The 22,757-nt window shown below is 43.3% G+C and overlaps 1 long non-coding RNA gene and 1 pseudogene across 2 annotated transcripts; one reads left to right on the top strand and one right to left on the bottom strand.

Moving 5' to 3' along the window:
• The first annotated feature begins 204 nt into the window (after window positions 1-204).
• Window positions 205-9,378, top strand: LOC127169866 (taste receptor type 1 member 1-like; annotated as a pseudogene).
• Window positions 9,379-20,309: 10,931 nt separating this feature from the next.
• LOC127170098 (uncharacterized) lies at window positions 20,310-22,439 on the bottom strand. Of its 2 annotated transcripts, XR_007828311.1 has the most exons (5): window positions 22,240-22,439; window positions 21,625-21,693; window positions 21,445-21,482; window positions 21,217-21,306; window positions 20,310-20,907 (listed from the first exon to the last, which is right to left on the bottom strand). It is a non-coding gene; the product is annotated as an uncharacterized LOC127170098 (long non-coding RNA). The 2 variants fall into 2 exon arrangements; XR_007828312.1 differs by lacking the exon at window positions 21,445-21,482.
• Window positions 22,440-22,757: the final 318 nt, after the last annotated feature.

Consider the following 22,757-nt stretch of genomic DNA (forward strand, 5'->3'; position numbering starts at 1 on the left):
TTTAAGGTGGAGAAGAACTCAATATTGGTATACTTTGCCCCCAGAAGCAAACCTTATAAACCACAGAGTCGGCTTCTGAACCTTGAGAGAGAGCAGATTATTGATTATTAGTCACCACTGTCAAACTCAGATGTCTTCTTCCCCTCATCCCAGCAGCCACAGCTCCATGGTGCCACCATTGTCTCCAAGCTGGACCTCTGAAGCATGTACAACCTTATCCGGATATGTGAGAAGAACGAATGGAAAATGGCTTTCGTCACACCATCAGGGCATTATGAATATTGTGTTATGCCATATGGAGACACTGGTAAGAAGAATCAAGCAGAATCTCTGTACGTCTTCATTCTCCCGATGATAAACAGCCAGAACCACTGCTTCCCTTCTCCATAACTGTCAGCCCTATTCAGTGAAGTCTCAAAGACCAAATCATTGAAGCCTCCACCATAGATCCTGCTCAGCCAGGGTGTTCTCCAGGACAAACATATTTTCTTAGGTCCCACTGACTTCAACTAATTAAATCTTCACATTCCTCTGTGGGCACTGGCCCCTCAGGGACCAAACAAACCCTCTCATTATGTTTCTGGTGGCCTGGCAGGCTGACAACATCAAGCGCTAATGTACTTCCTGGAATGTCAGGAGTGTGCTGTCTCCAAAATTTCCTGTCATGTATCATCTATCATCTATCTGGAAGCTCTTTCTGGTGCCCATTCCTCGACACCCCTGATCACACCTAAATGTGGATTTCATCATAAATTTGCCTTCAAATGGATTTACATGCATACTGGTAATTGTGGCCATATTTTCTAAAGCAGTGGTTCTCAACTCCAGTCCTCGGGACCCACTGCTCTGCACATTTTGTGTGTCTTCCTTATTTAACACAACTGATTCAGATCATCAGCTTGTTAGGAGAGAGATCCATAAACTAAACTGAATGTGTCAGATAAGAGACACCATTTTCAGTCTTCCTGAAGACATAGTTTCTGACCGTAGCCCATAATTTATCCCTCGTATGTGGAAACATTTTTTTAATCTCTCCTAGGTGTGGCTGTGAGTCTAACATCAGGTTACCACCAAAATACCATGGGCAGAGAGAAAGTAAGATTCAGGAGATCAGCCGCTTCCTGAGGACCTTCTGCCATGGCCACCAGAACTCCTGCAACCGGTATCACACCTGGGCCAAGTATACTCAGAATTCCAACCGTCTGCAGCTGGTCTTACTCCATTCCAGTGCATACTCAGATTACAGCCACCATTCTTTTCATGGTTCTGCAAGCCTTCTAAGGTACTATCTGTGAACTGCTGTTTCCTAGAGATCGAGAGGGTTTGGGGCGAGGCTCATCACAACCTTCATGTCTCCACGAGGGACTTCCTATGAACTTCCTGCACACTACAGAATTCACCCTGCATTCCGCGTTTCACTTCTTAAACCTCGCTAACCACCTGTCTCTGATCTCTCCACAGACTCTGGCCCCCAGTACTCAGTACTGAGTGTGGATAAGGAACCCATCTATACCGTCAAAGAGATTCTGGACTCCACCACGGCAGCAGATAGGCATAATAATGATAATAGTAATAATAATAATAATAACAACAACAACAGAAATAACAACAACAATAAAAACAACAAACAACAGACATTTAGACGTTTAGCACAAAATTTTGTAATATCAATTTAAAGTAAGGTAAAATAGAAATTAAGTTAAAATTTTGAGGTAAAATAGTGCTTGGACTGAAGCTGTTTAACAAGTATATAAACAATACTGGCATTTGTTTGGCCTATCAAGAGGGTCTGAGTCTAAATGCAAACTACAGTCAAACGCTTAAAAAGATTGATATGCTCAACATCAATGTCATTGTTGTTTTCGCAGTGGCACAATATGCAAGCAAAATTATCAAAGCAGCCATAGCGAATAACATCCAAGGCAAAGTATGGATTGCAAGTCAAGCATGGGCTATGAATCAACAGATTCCAAGAGAGCCAGGAATTGAAAAAATCGGCACAGTCATTGGCATTACAGAGAGACTGTTGTCATTGCCAGGATTTAATGAATTTGTCTATAAAACCAGAGAAACAACTGATGCTGGCCAAAATGAAGTCCAAAGGAAGAGTAAGACATGTAATCAAGTTTGTGATTACTGCACACTGTTGACTGCAGAGGAGATTATAAATGAAAATCCCACATTCTCCTTTGCCATCTATTCTGCCATATATACCATAGCTCATGCGTTACACAAAGTTCTGCAATGTGACATGAATAAATGCCACAAAAACATAATAGCCAAGCCATACATGGTAAGTGAATTTATCTGAATCTCTAAAAGTTTTTCTTTTAAATTACATTACTGTAGTAACAATGTTTTAATTCAATAAATTATAATATTGTATTTTAATTTAATAGCATAATGTACTACATTGTGTATCATATAGCAAATGCAGCTTATAACATTTAATTATTATGCAATAATTTTATAAAATGAGTAAAACAAAAGCAGCATTAATTTTATTAATGTTATAGTAATATATTTATAAATTATTTGTCCTTCAACAGCTTCTGGGAGAGATAAAGAAGTTGGATTTTCCACTCAGTGGCCGTCAGGTGAAATTCGATGATAATTATGATCCAACTATCAGTTATGCAGTTGTGCTGTGGCACACTGATGTGAACCCTCCACAGTTTGAGATTGTGGGCACATATGATACACATCCAGAAATTACCCTTACCATCAACAACTCTCTCATGCCCTGGCACAACAATTCTGTAAGTCATTTGTTCAGACTTTATTTAAACATTTAGCTTTACAGTTTTTCTAAATCAGTTTTACATTTTTTTCCAAATCAAGGTCAATGAACAGACTTTTTTAGGGGGGAAAAAATAATTGTATAATTATAATTGAGTAATAAGGTTCTCTGTTCCGCTCAGGGTTTCTCTGGGCTATTCATTTTCATTCATTAAAAAATCATTGTTCTAATACAAAGAATTTTATCTTACTATACTATACTAACCCATAAAGCACATATGATTTTGATTCCATCTGTATAAAAACTGAGCATGTGTCTGATGCACATGCCAGTATTCACTGACAACGACAGTTCAAGATGTCACAAACAGAATGGCCCTTATACCAAAGGGCACCTGCAATGACACATCTTTTTTTTGTAGAAGCATAAGTTACTTTAAATCAAACCCTAAGCATGGTGATGAGACAGCAACTCATTCCCCTTTTCAGTGAGTACTGTGGAGAAGAATTGCCCACTATGACATGCTGGGAATACGTGCTTTACTAAACTGTGAATTTGCACATATATAAGGGGCATAGAATTAACTGACTGTATGGTATACTCTGCCAGAGTCAGACGCGTGTCAACCATGGGAGCATCCCATGTGAGTCATATTGCAGTTGTGCTGTGGCCACTGATGTGAATCCTCCACAGTTTGAAAAGCATCCCTGACACATTTGAAATTACCCTACCATCAACAAGGTCAAAAATGGCCTGCATAACAATGGAGTAAGTCATTTGTTCAGCTTTTATTTAAACATTATGCCTATATGGTCCCTAGAGCTAAGATCTGAGGGGAAAATACCCAACATAGTCAACATATGTCAGGCATTTCTCCCTAGTATTGAGATAAGGCTCTTAGGGGGCAGTCTACTGAAGAGAGCCTTTCCAACCACAACCTTCAGTACTACCACCCCATAGGGGAGCTTCTCCATTCTTTAGACTCCATTTTAACAACCCTAGATTAACAAGGGGAGAAAACCATACTCTGACTTGAGTAAAAGCGTTTTTTTTTAAACTATAAAATGCAATGTTCAAACTATAAAGTGCTACAATGACAAGGAAGGATACCCTTGGTGGTCCAGTTCTGCTAGTTAGTTGTCATACTGATCGTGTGGAGAGACCCATAGAAACACCCTACCAAAAAGGAGCTTACACTGCTTCTTCAAGACCAACACTAGTTGGGGAGGAAAGTACTGGTCACCAGTCATTGTTTTATCCAGACCCTAAGCAGCCTACAAAAGGGAGCATGCAAGGCACCAAAAACCTCAGTATTTAGCACTTTATACAACTATCAATATTTTGCCTCACCTCCAAAGGGAAGCATAAACCCTTACCCTTACTCAGCAAATAAGAGCAGGGCATAATTCATTTTGCACAGTACTCTAATACCCAGACCCTAATACAACCTATTATCACTGCCTCCTTTTCTTGGCGTTACCTTTACTCCGTCCCCTACTCCTCGGAAGGGCTGTGCAAGTGACCATATTTGCATTCTGGCCCTGTCTCCAGATATGCTTTGATTGGCCAGAGGTTAAGGTTTAAGAACCAGATTGGCACAGTGATATACTGCCTGAATGCCCCTGACTGCACCTCTCATGGCCTGGCATAACAATTCTGTAAGTCATTTGTTCAGACTTTATTTAAACATTTTAGCTTTACAGCTTTTCTAAATCAGTTTTACATTTTTTTCCAAATCAAGGTCAATGAACACACACTCAAAAAAATATTTCAGCCCTTAACTTAATTCAATTACGTACAAAATTTCCATGCATTTAGATTACGTAGTTTTAATTTAAACAAATCAATTAAACTTAATGTGATTCAAATGCATCAGTCTTACGTAAATGAAACAGGTAAAGTTGATGTAATAGTTCCCAGTGTTAAACAAACCCTGCTCAGTGTTCATGTGTTTCCACACTACAGAGTGTTCAAGTAGCATTGACACAGTGTTGGAGTTAAGGAGATCATTATGTCATGATTGACCAATAATGATGAACACCTGTTGTTTAGAAGCAGAATCATCGAAGGAAAGAGAAACACAAGAATCAGCCACAGCCAAAGATAAAATTAACTTAAATAAATGAGGACATTAAATCTCTGATTAAACAACTCCACAAACAACATTACAGATTGACTTGATTTCTGTCATATATCTATAAATATTATTTCAGAACATCTAAACAGAGGTTTAACAAAATAAAAAAGCCAAAAAGAAGCCTGATTAGGTGTTTTTGGTTAATTTTTATTCTTTGTTAAATCATTATCATCCAGTGGCATGATGCACTGATCTCATGCAGCAATTAGTCTATTATTTTCATAATGTTTACAACAGGTGTATGAACTATTATGGATGTTTATCTTATACACTAAATCTTGAAATCTACAGCATCAGTTTGACACACACAGACATCAAGAATCAGCATTTGAATCTCAACAATGGTGACATTCAACAGCTGCATGCTGGGTAGCAGCAGAGTACAAATCTCACCCATGACTCCCAGCATGCAGCTGTTGAATGTCACCATTGTTGAGATTCATATGCTGATTCTTGATGTCTGTGTGTGTCTAAATAATACTGCAGATCTTAAAGTAGTAATAGTAACAGTTCATACAACTACTGTAAATATAATGAAACTAAGAAGTAAACCACTGAACAATATCAGCAAATCAGGCCACTTGACAATGATTACAACATCAATAATAATTAACCAAGAACACTTAATAAGGAACCATTTTTTTTGTGCTATACAAATGTGCTCTACGAACACAATTACAGCAACCAAAGAACAAAAAAAAAAAACTATACTAAGTCAAGGGTCAAGAGCCCAACTAAAGTAAACCCTGTTCGTCATGATGGTGAGGTCAAATGAAACATTTTTTAAAATAAAACATCTAAACCTCTGTTTAGACCTTCTCAAATAATATTTGTGGATATACGACAGAAATCAAGTCAAACTGTAATGTTGTTTGTGGAGTTGTTTAATCAGAGATTTAACGTCTTCAGTTATTTAAGTTAATTTTATCTTTGGCTGTGACTGATTCTTGTGTTTCTCTTTCCTTCGATGATTCTGCTTGTAAACAACAGGTGTTCATCATTATTGGTCAATCATGACATAATGATCTCCTTAACTCCAACACTGTGTCAATGCTACTTGAACACTCTGTAGTGTGGAAACACATGAACACTGAGCAGGGTTTGTTTAACACTGGGAACTATTACATCAACTTTACCTGTTTCATTTACGTAAGACTGATGCATTTGAATCACATTAAGTTTAATTGATTTGTTTAAATTAAAACTACGTAATCTAAATGCATGGAAATTTTGTACGTAATTGAATTAAGTTAAGGGCTGAAATATTTTTTTGAGTGTAGTATTGAGATAAGGCTCTTAGGTGGCAGTCTACTGAAGAGAGCCTTTCCAACCACAACCTTCAGTACTACCACCCCATAGGGGAGCTTCTCCATTTTTAGACTCCATTTTAACAACCCTAGATTAACAAAGGGAGAAAACTTGAGTAAAAGTGTTTTTTTTTTTTAAACTATAAAATGCATGTTTAAACTATAAAGTCCTATAATGACAAGGAGGTATAGCCTTGGTGTTCCAGCTCTGCTAGTTAGTTGTCATACTGATCATGTGGAGAGACCCATAGAAACACCCTACCAAAGAGGAGCTTACATTCCTTCTTCAAGACCAACACTAGTTGGGGAGGAAGGTACTGGTCACCAGTCATTGTTTTATTCAGACCCTAAGCAGCCTACAAAAGGGAGCATGCAAGGCACTAACATCCTCAGTAATTAGCACTTTATACTACAAATATCAATGTTTTGCCTCTCCTTCAAAGGGAAGCATAAATCCTTACCCTTACTCAACAAACATCATCGATAGTCTTATCGAGATCATGCCTCCTTTTCTTGGCGTCACCTCTCCCCTACTACTCGGAGGCGGAGCCCAAGTGGCCATATTTGCATTCTGGCCCTGTCTCCAGTTATGTTATGATTGGCTAGAGGTGTCGGAGGTCTTGGGTTTAGAACCAGATTAGCACAGTGATATACCGCCTAAATGCCCCTGACTGCACCCTTGCCTCTCAAAAACTCTCCTGCAATCACCTTAAAGGAAGTGCCAGAAAGTCAGAGGGCATGACCGGTGCATCAAGAAGGAAATTGTTCTATTTGATGTCTGCCAGGTTCAGCCACAACTGCCTCTCCGTTACCATAATTGCCAGCAAATCTGCAGCCAGTTCAGGGAAAAATCCTTGCCCCCTGATCCTCAGCAGATAGACTTGGTATAGCCTTGGTATGTTCAAGGCACCCACAGCCTGACCCGTTGCCACATATACCCTGCCAGTCAACCAGGAGGTGGTCTGTAATAGATTGGACAGCAAGACTGGAACCTTCAATAAGGATGTCTCACCCTGTGATAGATAGCTAGACAGCATCTCCTCAACAGAGTCTGTCTTTGCAGACCCCTTCTCACATAATCCCTCCACATTTACATAATTGGAATGTTGAAAGGGAAATAAGCGAGCTAGATGGTGCCAGCAATATGCTCTTTGCTGGATTGGAATATGCCAGAGACTGAGCTTTCTGATCGCTCTAGCTGGCAATCGAGGGTTAAAAAAAGAACAACTTCTCTCTGAAAATTATTGGGCAATTTGACCTGCGATCCCTCTCTGAGCTGCTTCAGCAGCGGGACCTAAGTTGCAGGGCACAGATGCTTGTCCCTCATCTCTCAAGAAGAGGGCCAGGCATGAGTAGAGCTTCCTAAATGTGAGCTGGTCACAGTCAGGGCATCCAGTACCCTTGAATGCTAAATATATGTGCTCCACACCCAAGCAAACAATGCACTGATCTTGGGTGTCCTCAGGTGCCTAAGTTATGAGAACATAGAGACACTTTCTGGAACACTGTTTGCTTGAATTCTCTATTCTTCAAAAACATGAACTACAAACAGCTCCTGTAGATAAAAACAAGCTAATGATGTGTATTACAGGCATCCTTTTATACTCATGGGGACTACACTTTTGACATAATACACTGTTTTCATAAATTAATATTATTGTGTGGTTACACATGCTACAGACACCGGTCACACTGTTGGCATTCATTGTAGTTTCAGCTCCATGATGCAACATCAAATTTACATTAAGAACAAACTTTAATAACACATTTTCCTGTTCCTTAAAGGTTCCTTTCTCAAACTGCTCTGTTGAGTGTAAGGCAGGATATTCAAGGCAACCTGAAGGTTTTCATAGTTGCTGTTTTACTTGTAAAAAATGTCCACCCAACAGCTATGTGGATTTTTCTCGTAAGTACCTTAAGAAGGTGACAACTTGTTATAGAGATAGTCTACCTAAAAATGAAAATTGTCATCATTTACTTCCCTTCATGTCATTACAAACCTGCATGTGTTTGGATTCTTATTGACTTACTTTTGTCAAACTTTTGGTTACCAACATTCTTTTAAATGTTTTCTATGTTCTTTCTCCAAGGACTATCCCTTTAAGGTTCTTCAGTCCATTCTATAACCATAATAATACATTACTGTAGTTATGGTGCTATTTAAAGTGTAATTTGAAGACAAAATATTTTCCCACATCAAGTTACTTTTATTATGGATTTTGGAAAAGTACTACTACAAAACATTTATTTATTTTCAGGGGATCCCTATACCTGTTATCCATGTGCAGAGAGTGAATGGTCTGATGAGGGCAGCACGACATGTAAGACACGCTCTGTTGTCTATCCTCAGTTTGCAGAAATCCCCACCATCATTGTCATGGTTTCTGCTGCATGCCTAATTATTCTCCTTATTGTCATACTTTGCATTTTTGCCTACAACTATGACACACCGGTGGTAAAGTCTGCTGGTGGCAGCATGTGTTTCCTCATGTTGACCAGTTTGATTTTGTCTAGCATAAGTGCGTTCTTTTTCTTTGGAAAACCCACATTTGTATTTTGCCTTCTAAGAAATGCCATATTTTCATTTTTCTTCACTGTTTGTATTTCCTGTTTGACTGTCCGTTCCTTTCAAATTGTTTGTGTTTTTAAAATGGCTGCTCAGTTCCCTAAAGTGCACAGCCTTTGGGTTAAAACACAATGGCCAGTGGCTCTTCATTGCATTTGCTTCTTTCATTCATTTTATTTCTTGTGTTATATGGATGACCGTCAATCCTGTCAAACTCATTGCTGACTCATGGACTTATAAAGACCAACTTATGCTCATCTGTGAAATGGGGAATACTATAACGTTTACCATAGTTACATTCATAAGTTGGTTTCTTGGTTTCCTGTGTTTATTGTTTTCCTATATGGGAAGAGATCTGCCGAAAAATTACAATGAGGCCAAATCAATAACATTTAGTCTCATTTTGTACTATATTACCTGGATTGCATATTTCACAGCATATCTTACGATCAAAAGCAAATACATTGTTATTTTGAATGCAATGGCCCAGATATCCAGTATAAATGGAATTCTCTTCAGTTACTTCATTCCAAAATCTTACATCATGATCTTCCAACCACAAAAAAACACTCCTGCATACTTTCAAACATCTATTCAGAACTACACCCAAACCATTAGTAGGTCTTAGGCTCAGTCTGAAGTCTAAGTCTTTGTGTATATAAAGTTAACTCTTAAACACTTTGTTTAAATCCTGATTTAAATTTGTTGCTATTATGTTATGACAATGCTAAAGAATAGCCACATTCTCAAAGTACAGAATATAAATCCATTTCGGGCTTCAGTCTGCATTAAAAGGTTGTGATATTATGTATGTGCTTGTAACAAAGGTAATTTGCAAAACTTGGTGTCCAAGAAATTCATATAGATTTGGGAGTTGTGGATCAGCTATCTTGTGTTTGATGTCATACTGATTGTCTGTTCAGTGACTTGAAGTGACTTGCTATTTATAATTGTGATCCTTAACTATTCTGTGCTAAGTGTCAGCTTTGAATTGAGCACTTTCATTTATTGTTTCAATGCTTAGGTTAATTATATATTCTATTTTCTAAGCTTGTTTGGTTTAGTATTTTGCCCTTGGGTCACCTTGAAGTTATTGCTCCTTTATTTTATTATTTTTATGATTATTGTTCTGTCTTTCATCAATAAATGATTTGACTTGAAGTCTGTGTTTTTGGTGATCTGTCTGTGTGGGGATGGAATCCTGTTAATATCTTACATTTCACGCCACATAGACAAACTGTTTATTGATGTTTATTGACTGTTTATGGATGCAATTAACAAAGAACACACAGGCATAGAATGTGTAGGATATTCATTTCAAATTTTATCATATTTGTAATGTAAATGTATTAAAGTAGTAATGAAATATAATTACAGTTTTTTTGTGATTAAGCGATTTGAAACAATATCACTCATTAGAAACTAAGAAATTAATTTTTCTATTAGATATTAATTTTCTCAAGGAAAAAATGATTGGAAAACATCAAGAATTCAAAAATGTGAAGTGTTTATTATGGTCTGACCAAAAAAAAAAAGTTTAAAACCACAATTAAAGGTCTGGTTTCCACAGCTTTCACTTGAAAGAAATAAAGGTTTGAAATTTTATTTGCGCTAGGGCTGCACGATAAATTGCGATAAATGATCGCAATGATAACGCAATCACGATTAGCCAAAACCTGCAATAAGTTATGCACATCTCGTCAGTCAAGCACGGTTCTGTGATCAGTAGTAAATCTCCATCCGAAGGCCAGAGGGTGCTTTCATGTGGAAACTGTCCGGGAGGGTGGAATGGTTAGCGATAGATAGGAACTCACGGATGTGCTGGTCGAGAGAACGTGGTCCTTGTTTTATCCTGAATAAAATCCTGTCTGTGTCCATAACTTCTGAATGTCCGGGGGTGAAGCTGCTGGATCCTGTTGTGACGGATTGTTCTGTAACGGGGTGAATGAGACGAGAGGCGAGCGGATCCATATGCACGCTTTTATTAATAGGACGAGACAGATACATGGTCAATGCAGGCAGGGTCAGACGAACAAGCAAACAGGAACAACGCAGGCTAAGCACAGTGGGAGTCCGTAAAACAGGCGCGAGTAAAACCAGGGGCGAACGGTATCCGAAACGGGGCAATCCAAGAGAATAATCCAACAATCTAAGCGAGTGTCCGAAAAGGTAGGCGGCAGACAAACGTAAACGAGAAGGCCAGGCAGGAACGTAAACACAGGGAACTAGGATACAAGGAAACTAGGAAACGCTAACAATAACAACAATCCGTGAAGTGCACTAGGAAGGTCCGGGGCTTTTATACAGTCTCTGATTGGACGCGGGTGACACGAGTGGTGGCTGATGGGTAATGAAGTCCGGGGTGGAATGCAACAGACTGTGTGTGTAAGTAGAGTGAGGGCGACATCTGGTGGTGCAGCTCACCGGCCAGATCCGTAACAGACGAAGAGGACACCCAGGAAATCCCTATAGGTGTCACAGGGCGTCGTGTGTGGGAATGAGGAGTTGGGACGAGGAGATTAGTAACATAGAGTTTATTTAAATAATCCATACAATGGAACAGGAACGAACGGGAACAGCAGGGAATCCACACGCAACACAATTAAAAAGAGGTTAAATTACTTTAAGAACCGACAACCAAATGGGGAACAGAACCAAATTTAAATACACAGGCTAATCAGACGAGGACAGGTGAGAATGATTAAACAATGACCTCATAATTAGAAACGGAACAGGAAAGACCAAATAAGGGCATACACAGGGAAAAAACAATGAAACAGTCCACAGGAGTGTGACATTACTCCCCCTCCCATAAGGCGCGACGTGTGCCGTAACAAATACACCGGGGAGGGGGGGTGGGCGCCCTGGAGGCTTGTGCACGGCAGACACAGGAGGGAGAGGAGGTACGCCTCCAGGGCGGATCAGGGAGCTCAGGGAGCCATGGCGGAGCATACAGTCCTGGAAGCCACGGTGGGTCAGGGAGCTCGGGGAGCCATGGCGGAGCAAGGCTCAAGAGGGCGCTCGGGAGGCGCCGGCTCAGGAGGGCGTTCGGGAGGCGCCGGCTCAGGAGGGCGCTCAGGAGGGCGCTCAGGAGGATGCCCAGGCTCTCGAGGATGCTCTGGAGGACACTCAGACTCTCGAGGGCGCTCTGGAGGACACTCAGGCTCTGGAGGGTGCTCTGGAGGACGCTCAGGCTCTGGAGGGCGCTCTGGAGGATGCTCAGGCTCAGGAGGGTGCTCGGGAGCCGCCGGCTCAGGAGGGCGCTCGGGAGGACGCTCAGGCTCTCAAGGGTGCTCTGGAGGTCGCTCAGGCTGTCGAGGGCGCTCTAGAGGACGCTCAGGCTCTGGAGGGCACTCTGGAGGACGCTCAGGCTCTGGAGGACGCTCTGGAACTGGACGGCGCTCGGGCTCTGGAGGACTGGACGGGACCAGCAGAGACTTAGAAGGGCTGGACGGGATCAGCAGAGACTTAGAAGGGCTGGACAGGACCAGCGGAGACTTAGAAGGGCTGGACAGGACCAGCGGAGACTTGGGAAAGCTGGATGGGACCAGCGGAGACAAAGGAGAGAGTAATCCAGATTGTTTCATAGTGTCCTTATGGAATATTTGGCTTGCCATTTTATCCGCCGTCAATCCCGAGCGCGGGGCGGCTGAAGGCTTACTCGAGCGCGGGGCGGCTGAAGGCTTACTCGAGCGCGGAGCGGCTTCCAGACGATTTGAGTGCGGGGCGATGGAAGGCCGACTCGAGCACGGGGCCGTGGCTGGAGTCCGTGAGCGGGCCGCGGGTTCTGGGGGTTTTGAGCGAGCCGCGGCCGGCGGTTCCCGGGCTGAGGAAGCAGATTGAGCCTTGGACCAGGGGGGTTCGTTCGCAACGGATTGTCTCTTCATCCAACCCCAGCTGAAAACACGCACCTAAGGCAGCATCGTGCCAGCTCAGCTGGTTAGCTAGCTTGAGGAATTATTATTATTATTATAATTATTATAATTTTCATTATAATAAAGTATATAATCGACATAGCCTTTATCACTGCTTAGAATATTTTGTTGTGTGCCTTATTTTGTGTAAGAAGCTCACTGAAGGATTTATTTCAAACACTTGACTGACATTATGAAGTGAGTTTGGAGTAAAAACATGTTATTAAATGTGGTATTTTCAAAAATGAGTACTGAGTACCGAGTACTGAGGAGATGGAAGAGATGAAAGAACTGATCACATGAGAACCTGGCCCTGTTCTGTATTACTATGACCACAGCAAAGAGCTGTGGCTGCAGGTTGATGTGTCAAAAAGTGGCTTAGGTGCTGTGGTGCTCCAAGACAGCAAACTCATTGCTTGCGCTTCCAAATTGCTGCGCTCAAATTGAAAAAAAGCTGTGTGCTGTGGTGTTTGGATGCAAACGCTTCCATACATATGTCTATGGCGGAAAGGTTTTTATTGTACCTGATCACAAACCTTTAGAACCCATCCTGAGAAAACCTGTTGCAGTCATGCTTCCACGTCGTCAGATAATGATGTTGCAGCTACAGCGGTATGACACAAAAATCATTCAGGTAAAGACATTCCCATAGCAGATGCCCTGTCCAGCAAGTTTATTCTATATAGGTTTGAATTATTAGATGAGGATATGTGTGCACAAATTCACACAGCTGTGACTAATCTCCCTGTGTGACAGGAAGCTAACTGACACCTGAATAGCAAAAGAGTAATATCCACAGCTTACCTCTTTGAGAAACATTGTCAAATCAGGACAGCCTGATGTAAAGAAAAAAAAGGCCTAGTTCTTAGTTGTGTCTATATGCACAAATAAAAGTAACCGTGTGTGTGTTTGTTTGTGAATTTTTGACTGTTTAACACTAGTGCCATTAAATGGTCGAATATCCCTTGAGAGCCCAAACACCTCTGACAGTTTTGAGAAAGGCCAATGAAAATTGGGTGTGCAGATTTGCATAGCTGGCCACGCCCCGGACATCCGGGTATAAATAGGGCAGCGTGTGCATCTGCTCACTCGTTCTGTTCTTCGGAGCCGAATGCAGCGTCTCTCTGTGAGAAGCGGCAACATTCACCTCTCTCGTCGTTGGATCTACGGCACAGACAGCGGTCTCTCCCTCTCTGACACGGCTCGTGTTGTGAGAGTTCCCCTGGGTGCGTCGACGGCGATCTTCAAGAGAAGATTTTCCTCTAATTGAGCAGATTTTCTCTAAAAGAGCTCCACGGGCGGATTGTGTGTTTCATTATGCCTTTCCGTCCGTGTCCAACTGGTTGCGGATTTTACCTTTCCCTAACGATCGGCACGATCGCTGTGTTCAGTGCTTGGGGCGTGAGCATGCTGAAGCAGCGTTCGCTGAGGGAGGTTGTCAGAACTGCGAAGACATGCCCTTGGGCACGCTCCGCTCACGGGCCGCGTTCTTTGCGAAGAAGCCGCGGCGCCATTCAACTGCTTCCCGCTCCGGTCCTTCTACTTCCGGGTACGAGGCCGCAGCGATGTGCGTTGAAGAAGAGCGGCAGGGGGACGACGTTTTGCCGGGTATGTCCCCGCAAACCGTTCACCCTGTGTGTCCACCGATGGAGTCTCAGGACGATTTTGAAAGCTCGTCTCAGTATGGGCTGGATCTTTTGTTCGGGGCTCCTGCTGAGGAAAAGGCAGGGTCTGTAGCATCGGAGGGAGAGCCGTCAGAGGCTGACGTCACGGCTGAACTCACCGCTCCGGCGGGAGGGTCTCAGTCTGTGGCAGATGCCGAAATGGCCGCCGCACTTAAACGGGCAGCCAAGGAGATTGGGGTTGTGTGGGTCCCCCCGCCCAGCCCTGAGCCTTCAAGGCTGGATGACTGGTTCCTGGGCAGTGCACGTGACTCGAAGCCACGTTCCTCCCCGGTCCCGTTTTTCCCGGAAGTGCATGAGGAGTTAACGAAGTCGTGGAAAGCCCCTCTGTCGGCTCGTTCACGGCACGCTATCTCCCCGTCCCTCACCACCCTCGATGGCGGTCCAGCGAGGGGGTATACGGAGGTCCCCCAGGTGGAGAGAGCGATTGCGATGCACTTGTGCCCGCAAAACGCCGCCTCCTGGAGGGGCCGCCCGAGACTCCCGTCCAGGGCTTGTAAGTTTTCGTCTGCGCTTGTAGCGAAGGCTTATGCGGCCTCTGGGCAAGCTGCGTCCGCCTTACACGCTATGGCGATTTTGCAGGTCTACCAGGCTAAGGTTCTCAAAAACCTGCACGAGGGTGTTCCTGACCCAGAGCTGTTACACGAGCTGCGCTCTGCGACCGACTATGCTCTTCGGGCTACGAAGGTTACGGCGCAGGCTCTGGGGAGGGCGATGTCCACTATGGTGGTCCAGGAGCGCCACCTATGGTTAAACCTGGCCGAGATGCGAGATGCCGAGAAAGCACGCTTTCTTGACGCTCCCATTTCCCAGGCTGGTCTCTTCGGCGAAACCGTGGAAGAATTTGCCCAGCAATTCTCCACGGTGAAGCAGCAGACGGAGGCCATCAAACACATCCTGCCTCGGCGTGCAGCGAGCGCGGGCCCAGCTCAGCCGAAGCAGCAACCTCCGCCTGCCCCCGCCGAGGAAGACCCCCTACGAGGGCGGCTCAGGCCCCGCAACCTGCCGGTCCTGTAGCCAGTCCTGCCCAACGGTCCAGCACTCGTAGGAAGGTGGCACCGCCAGCCCGTCCTCAGGCCACTAAGAACCCGCGTCAGGCTTCAAAGCGTTCCTGAGACGGGCAGCCCAGGGAGGGAGGATCTTCTGACCTGTCCGGATCCGCACTCGACGAGGGGACGAGCGCTGGATTCGGCTTCCACCCGGCTGTCTGCCGCACGGCAGACGGCCACCACATGGTCAATAAAAGAGCTATTTCCTTCTTCTCTGGGCACAATATGCAGCACCTCCGACCCTCTACTCGACGGTCGGATGCTGCTTCCATTATCGGAATCAGACGGTCGCACAACACCTGTGCTCCCGTCTGCTCTGAAACAACGAGCTCGTCCAGACGATCTCCCCTCTCGGGTGGATCATCTGCACAGCTCTACGGTTCGGACTCCCTGGACAAGACAGCCAGTGTGGTTCGGGGCTTCTTACCTCCGGCCACACACTGTTTTTCCAGCGACGGTACCCCCACCCTTGGTACACCGAATGTAACTCCTCTGAGACCCTTAGCGGAGAATTTTTCGGATTGGTTAAATCTCCCCAATCCTTCCCGCTGGCTCCTCAGGACCATTCGGCTCGGCTACGCCATCCAGTTTGCACGGCGTCCACCCAAGTTCCGCGGTGTTCTCACTACGTCGGTTCAGGGCTCCAACACCGCGGTTCTTCGGGCGGAAATCGCAGTCCTTCTGGCGAAGGATGCGATAGAAACTGTCCCCTCAGCCGAAATGAAGAAAGGGTTCTACAGCCCCTACTTCATTGTACCCAAGAAGGGTGGCGGTCTCAGACCAATCTTGGATCTGAGGGTCTTGAATCGGGCCCTGCTCAAGCTCCCGTTCAAGATGTTAACCCTCAAGCACATTCTCACGTGTGTCAGAATTCAAGATTGGTTTGTGGCCATAGACCTGAAGGACGCGTACTTTCATGTCTCAATCCTCCCAAGACACAGGCCGTTCTTGCGGTTTGCCTTCGAAGGACGGGCATATCAGTACAAGGTTCTCCCCTTCGGCCTCTCCCTGTCGCCCCGGGTCTTTACGAAGGTAGCGGAGGCCGCCCTTTCCCCCCCTCAGGGAAATGGGCGTACGCATTCTCAATTATCTCGACGACTGGCTGATTCTGGCTCACTCGTGGGATTTGGTTTGCGCACACAGGGACATGGTTCTCAACCATTTGGCTCGGTTGGGGCTTCGGGTCAACTGGGAAAAGAGCAAACTCTCCCCGGCACAGAGGATCTCTTTTCTCGGTGTAGAGCTGGACTCGGTCAGTATGTCTGCGCGTCTCTCCCCGGAGCGTGCACAGTCAGTTCTGAGGTGTGTGGCAACACTCAGGTGCGGGTCAGCGGTCCCCCTAAAACAGGTTCAGAGGCTCCTAGGGCACATGGCATCCTCAGCCGCGGTCACGCCACTGGGGTTGATGCACATGAGACCGCTGCAGCACTGGCTTCATACTCGAGTCCCCAGGTGGGCGTGGCATCGAGGCACATTTCGGGTGAACATCACACCGTCGTGTCGCCAGACACTCAGCCCTTGGACAGACATTATGTTCCTACGGTCAGGAGTTCCACTGGAACAGGTGTCCAGACGCATCATTGTCACCACAGATGCTTCCAAGACAGGCTGGGGTGCCACCTGCAACGGGCAGGCAGCTTCCGGGGTCTGGACAGGCCCCCGACTGTTTTGGCACATAAATTGTCTGGAGTTGTTGGCAGTGCTCCTCGCCCTGAGGAGGTTCCGTTCTATGATTCAGGGCAAGCACGTGTTGGTCAGAACCGACAACACTACGACTGTGGCCTACATCAACCACCAGGGCGGTGTACGCTCCTTTCGCATGTCACAACTAGCCCGCCACCTGCTGCTCTGGAGTCAACACACAGACTCAAGTCTCTACGAGCCACTCACATTCCGGGCGAAGCCAATCGTGTGGCCGATTCCCTGTCACGACAAGTTTCGCTCGGAGGCGAGTGGAGACTCCACCCCAGTCAGTCGGTCCAACTGATTTGGGATCGATTCGGCCAGGCACAGGTAGACCTCTTTGCCTCACCGGAATCCACCCACTGCCAGCTGTGGTACGGTCTGACCGAGGCCCCCCTCGGTATAGACGCACTGGCACACAGTTGGCCGAGGGGCCGGCTCAAGTATGCGTTTCCCCCAGTGAGCCTCATCGCACAAACCTTGTGCAAGGTCAGGGAGGACAAGGAACAGATTCTCTTGGTGGCCCCCTTCTGGCCCAACAGAACCTGGTTCTCGGACCTGGTGCTCCTGGCATCAGCCCCTCCCTGGCGCATTCCTCTGAGGAAGGACCTCCTTTCTCAGGGGAAGGGCACAATTTGGCACCCACGCCCCGATCTTTGGAACCTCCACCTTTGGTCCCTGGACGCGACCAGGAGGACTTCAGAGACCTTTCACCTTCAGTGGTAAACACACTCCTACAGGCAAGAGCCCCCTCTACCAGACGGCTGTATGACCTAAAATGGCGCATCTTTGTGAACTGGTGTTCTTCTCACGGGAAGGACCCACGGAGCTGTGGCATCAATTCAGTGTTATCCTTCCTTCAAGAAGGCCTGGACAGGCACCTGTCTGCCTCAACACTCAAGGTTCATGTCGCAGCTATATCAGCTAACCATGACCAGCTATATCAGCTATATCAGCTAACCATGACCAGCTCTGATGTCTCGGTTCAAATATCATTTCACTAGTTGACAGTCATTCAAGATTTAGCGATCCAAACTTGCAAATGATGTGGGAACACAATTTCGAAAAGCATATGTTGTGCATATAAGAACGTAATAGCACCTCTCATAAAGTAAACAATGGTCTAAAAAACACTTAGCCTCTTCGCTAATTAGCACACAATTACCATTGGTATACTACGTCTGCCGCCTCACCGGAAGTTGTACCCACGTTCTTTTTTACAGTAGCGCCCCTCGGAAACTTGTGGATACCACTTGGCACAAGCTGATTGGTTCACGTCGCGTACGCAGCCAATGAGTTTGAACCTTTACCTTTAAATGGCTGGTCGGCATTTACTTGAGTCTTTCACAGCAGCACGCTTTGAGTTCCTCTGAAACTCAACTAGATAAGTAAACATTCTCAGTCATATTTTAGAGCTTTATTGCGTTAGTCAGCTTACATTTCTAAAACTATCAAATATACAGTCGTAAAACTATGCGCAGGTTGTTCGCGAGAGAAGTAACGTTAATTACTAAGCATGTCATGTTCATATAACAGCAGCAGCGTATGGAGTTAGAATTGTAAACTCGTGGCCACGAGAAAAATATGTCGTTCCCTCAACATAAGAAGTCGTGGCATAAGTATGTCATTACCTCGACAAAACGTTCTCGTGGCCACGATGTAATATCACGTTCCCACGAATTAATATCTCGTGGCTGTGTTATATTATCACGTTCCCATGAGTTTATATGTCGTGGCCACGACAAAACTAAGTGAACCGAAGACCTCCCCTCCCGGTCACCGTAGAATACCAGTTTGCTAAACACACTCACGGTCAAAACACGCATCGACTCAGTGATACATGAAACACTGATTACATTACACATAACATTACTTGTTTTATTTTAGATATTATTACAATAATGCTGTGATGAGTACCACTGTCCTGGTCGTCCATTTTGAAAAGACTGGTTAATTGTCCTGAATTACGGCTGGTCCCGCATGATTGTAAGGCAAAACGTGATTGGTTGGAGCAAGAACATGCAACGATTGGTCAGACCCACGTGGCCGGTATCTGATTGGCTTAAGTAGAAGGTGGGTGGAGTCCATCCATTTGTGGATCAGTGTGCGTCTTGACGCTTGAAATGTTTCAAAATCCACAAATACGCGCAGCGATTTACAAATGCACAGAGAGCAATCCACAAATATGCGCTGCGATCCACAAATGCACAGAGAGCTATCCACAAATACGCGCAGCGATCTACAAATGCACAGTACGCGGTTCACATATAAATGCCGGGCAAAGTTGTGTTTGTAAAATAAAAAAAATATTTGTATGTTTTTTATTTGCAATTCTAATTTTTTTACTTGTGAATATAATTCATGTTTGTGGAACTCTAAGATTTATTTGTGGATCTCATTCTATTTATTTTGTAAATATGCTTTGTTTTTGTCAGTCGCTTTACATTTATTTGTGGATCATAATGTATTTATTTGGAATTATGCAACAATTCTAACTCCATAGCAGCGGTGGCTTATAGTTCCTGTATTTGCTTGCAGCAGCAGCAGCAGCAATAATCTACACCTACAGCAATAACCAACAGCAGCAGCAATTCAGCAGCAGCGTAGCAGATCTATTCCGCCAAGACCAAATACATTAACATTGTCATATACATTAACATAATAAAATCTTCCCGAGAGTTGTCATGGAAGAAATGCTCCTCCAGCTTTGTCAAGTGGAATCACAAAGATTTCAGAGACTGAAGGACTTTGGTCAAAGGGGAGAAGATCATCATTCCACATGCACTTGGACCAGACACGTTAGAGTGTATACACACTGTAAGCAAAGAGCTAGGGATATTTTATTTTGACCAGGAATGAACAAACAGATTGAGGAAGTGGTGGACAGATGCACCACATGCTTAGAGTGCTGAAAAATTAACTCAGAAGATCCTATGATCTTCACTGTAAATTCTAATTAGTAAACCTTACTTAAAAAAAGCATGCAAACCGATTGCCTTGAAAAAACCAAGTAAAGTGAAATAAGAACAGTATTTTGTACTTACAAAGGTTTATTTAGTGTTGTAAACTTACACGCAAGTTCTGGTAACTCTGGTAACTCCTCTAAGAAACCTGATTATCGTTACTCTGGTGCTAGAGTAATGCTTACTTGGTTTATTTAAAGCTATCGGTTTGCATGGTTTTAGCAATAAATTAGATTTCTGTTCAAGTAAATGCAACTAAGCACTTACATTACTAACTATTAATTTAAGTAGTAATAGTAACTATTAATTTAACTAGTCTTGTAACTTAAGTGCTTAAAAAAATCCATTACAAATTAATGAAAACAATGTTCCATTCATATGACACATAAATTTAAGGCAGTGACAATTCAAAGTTAAAGGTAATGTATTACACAAACCAACAACAATCTGATTTAGGGTATGCTTAGTGTAAGAAGTGGAGGTAGCAGTAGGAGGATGAATTAAAGTATGGCACTGGGTAGGCTGCACACGTTGCCAATGGTTTATATAATTAAAGTTCAAAAAGTCACTTTAGTTTCAGGGTTTTGTTTTGTCCCAAATAAAGCACCACACTTTGAATGAATCTCCAAGTGTTTTTCATGGTATTAGGTCAATCCAAATGTAGCAGTAATCCAAATGTACCAAATGACATTCCAGAAGCAAACAGTTGATGTAGATTCTAGAGACTGTTCTTTGCAGTGTACCCTGAACAATGATGGCAGAAGACACAGGGTCAAGGCAGAGAAGATTTGGAGAAATACATCGTCTTCAATGATGGTCAGCAATCCAACACATATTAGTGTCCAGACTGCATCAACATCAGACACCTGCATAAAAAACAAACCAATAAAATATTAAGTAGGGCAATGTGATGATTATTTGTCAGTGTTATCTGTCCTGCCTGGTTCACCAAAAATTTAAATTTGTTATCATTTACTCACCCATGACTTTTGTTCATTTTGGAATGACATGAGGGAGATTAAATGGCATAGTTTTCTTTTTTGGGTGAACGAGGTATATAATCAACAATAATCTTATAGAAGTATCTCAGTAATATAAGAGCAAATACACACTACATTTTCCCACAATTAAGTGTTTGTTTAAGGTGTATTTTTTATTTTTTTTTTAGAACTTACAAAGCGGGTTAGTAGTAGAAGTATCTGGGGTAATCGCAAAATGAAACAGGAAGGCCCGAGATGGGTGTGCAGTGCTGTCAAATCTGGGTTCTAGAAGAAAAAAAAAAAGAAAAAAAAAGTTTAAGACATTCAAGTGTTACAGTACAAATGTTTTTGTCAAAGTGTCAATAAAGAGGTCATTAACTGTTTATTTTAAAAATTTTGAAAACAATTAACGTAGCAACATACATTTTAGGGGTTGTAGGGTGTGAAGTGTCCTCTTAAATCTGCAAAAAAAAAAAAAAAAAGTGGTTAGAGGTATACTGCATATGCAAGACTTTTTTTTAATGAAATTGTAAATAGTGTAGCACAGTGATTACTGAGTAAAAAAACTGCTGTACTGCTGTGTATTAGCTTGAAATATCTCACCTCCAGTGTACTGAGGCCTGTGCTGATGAGACCGCTGTTCAGAGAAGGCAGTTGCCACAAACACTTGTCCTAAATATGACAAATAAAAGTAAGTTACACTAGTGTTGTGGCTTCTAGATTACAGACACATTCATTCCTTGATAGTTGCATGTTTTAGAAGGGTTACATTAAGAAAGAAAGAAAGTAAGTGTCCACATTTCTATACATATCTATTTGAGGCCACAGTCATAAAATCAATTCAAAAGCAGCATTTCCTCTGTATTACTGTAGAAATAACAATTACTGTGAGACAAAGAGCTCATTTAATTTAAACCACAAAGGTTTAATCATGCAGTGGCAATAATTGTGATGTATTAAAACATATATGATGATAAAATTGTAAATTGAAAAATTAACTTAAAATCAACATGGGTTTGCGGCATCAACTCTGGGCAAAACAGAAAACTAACTACAAAGTTTTACATTTGTGACAGTAAAAAAGCATCTAGTGTAAACAGAATCACTTGTCTTTTGTCTACTTTACATGCAGCCCATGCACAAAATAGGGCTAAGTCAGTTAAAATTAGCAGCAGAGAAAAAGACACATTTACACACAATTATTTTTTGATAACTTACCTTAGTGTCTTTGTCCAGAGGTAAAAATGCAAGCAGTCTCTGCTTCTTTTCCCAGTTTCAGCAAATTCTTCGCCAATTAGCTGGAGCCAACCGATGTCAGCACAAATTCAAAACATTGCTTGTTGCGCATGCTCTAACTGTCCTAATTTCTTCTTCTGTGGTTTTGTTGCACATTAGCAACACATTAGCACACTGCTGCCTCTCACTGGTGTATTCATGTCATTGGTTTTGTTGTGACTACTTGAATATTTTAAGTAAGCCTTACTCAAAGCAGCAAGTAAACTGTTTTCGCCTTGAAATTAGCTGTAACTTGATAAAACCTAGTAAGTAGAGCAACTAAGTAAAGATAACTGATTATATACAAGTAAGGTACACTATTGGATTTTACAGTGTTCCACCAGATTCCAGAGTATCTATGGTAGGTCATCACAAGAGACCTGTTCATGTAACTGTTGACTACAGCAGATACTCTGAGTTAGAATAACTTCAGTCAACCACATCAGGGTCACATTCATCCT

The sequence above is a fragment of the Labeo rohita genome, chromosome 8 (assembly GCF_022985175.1).
Source record: "Labeo rohita strain BAU-BD-2019 chromosome 8, IGBB_LRoh.1.0, whole genome shotgun sequence".
NCBI classification, from domain to species: domain Eukaryota; kingdom Metazoa; phylum Chordata; class Actinopteri; order Cypriniformes; family Cyprinidae; genus Labeo; species Labeo rohita.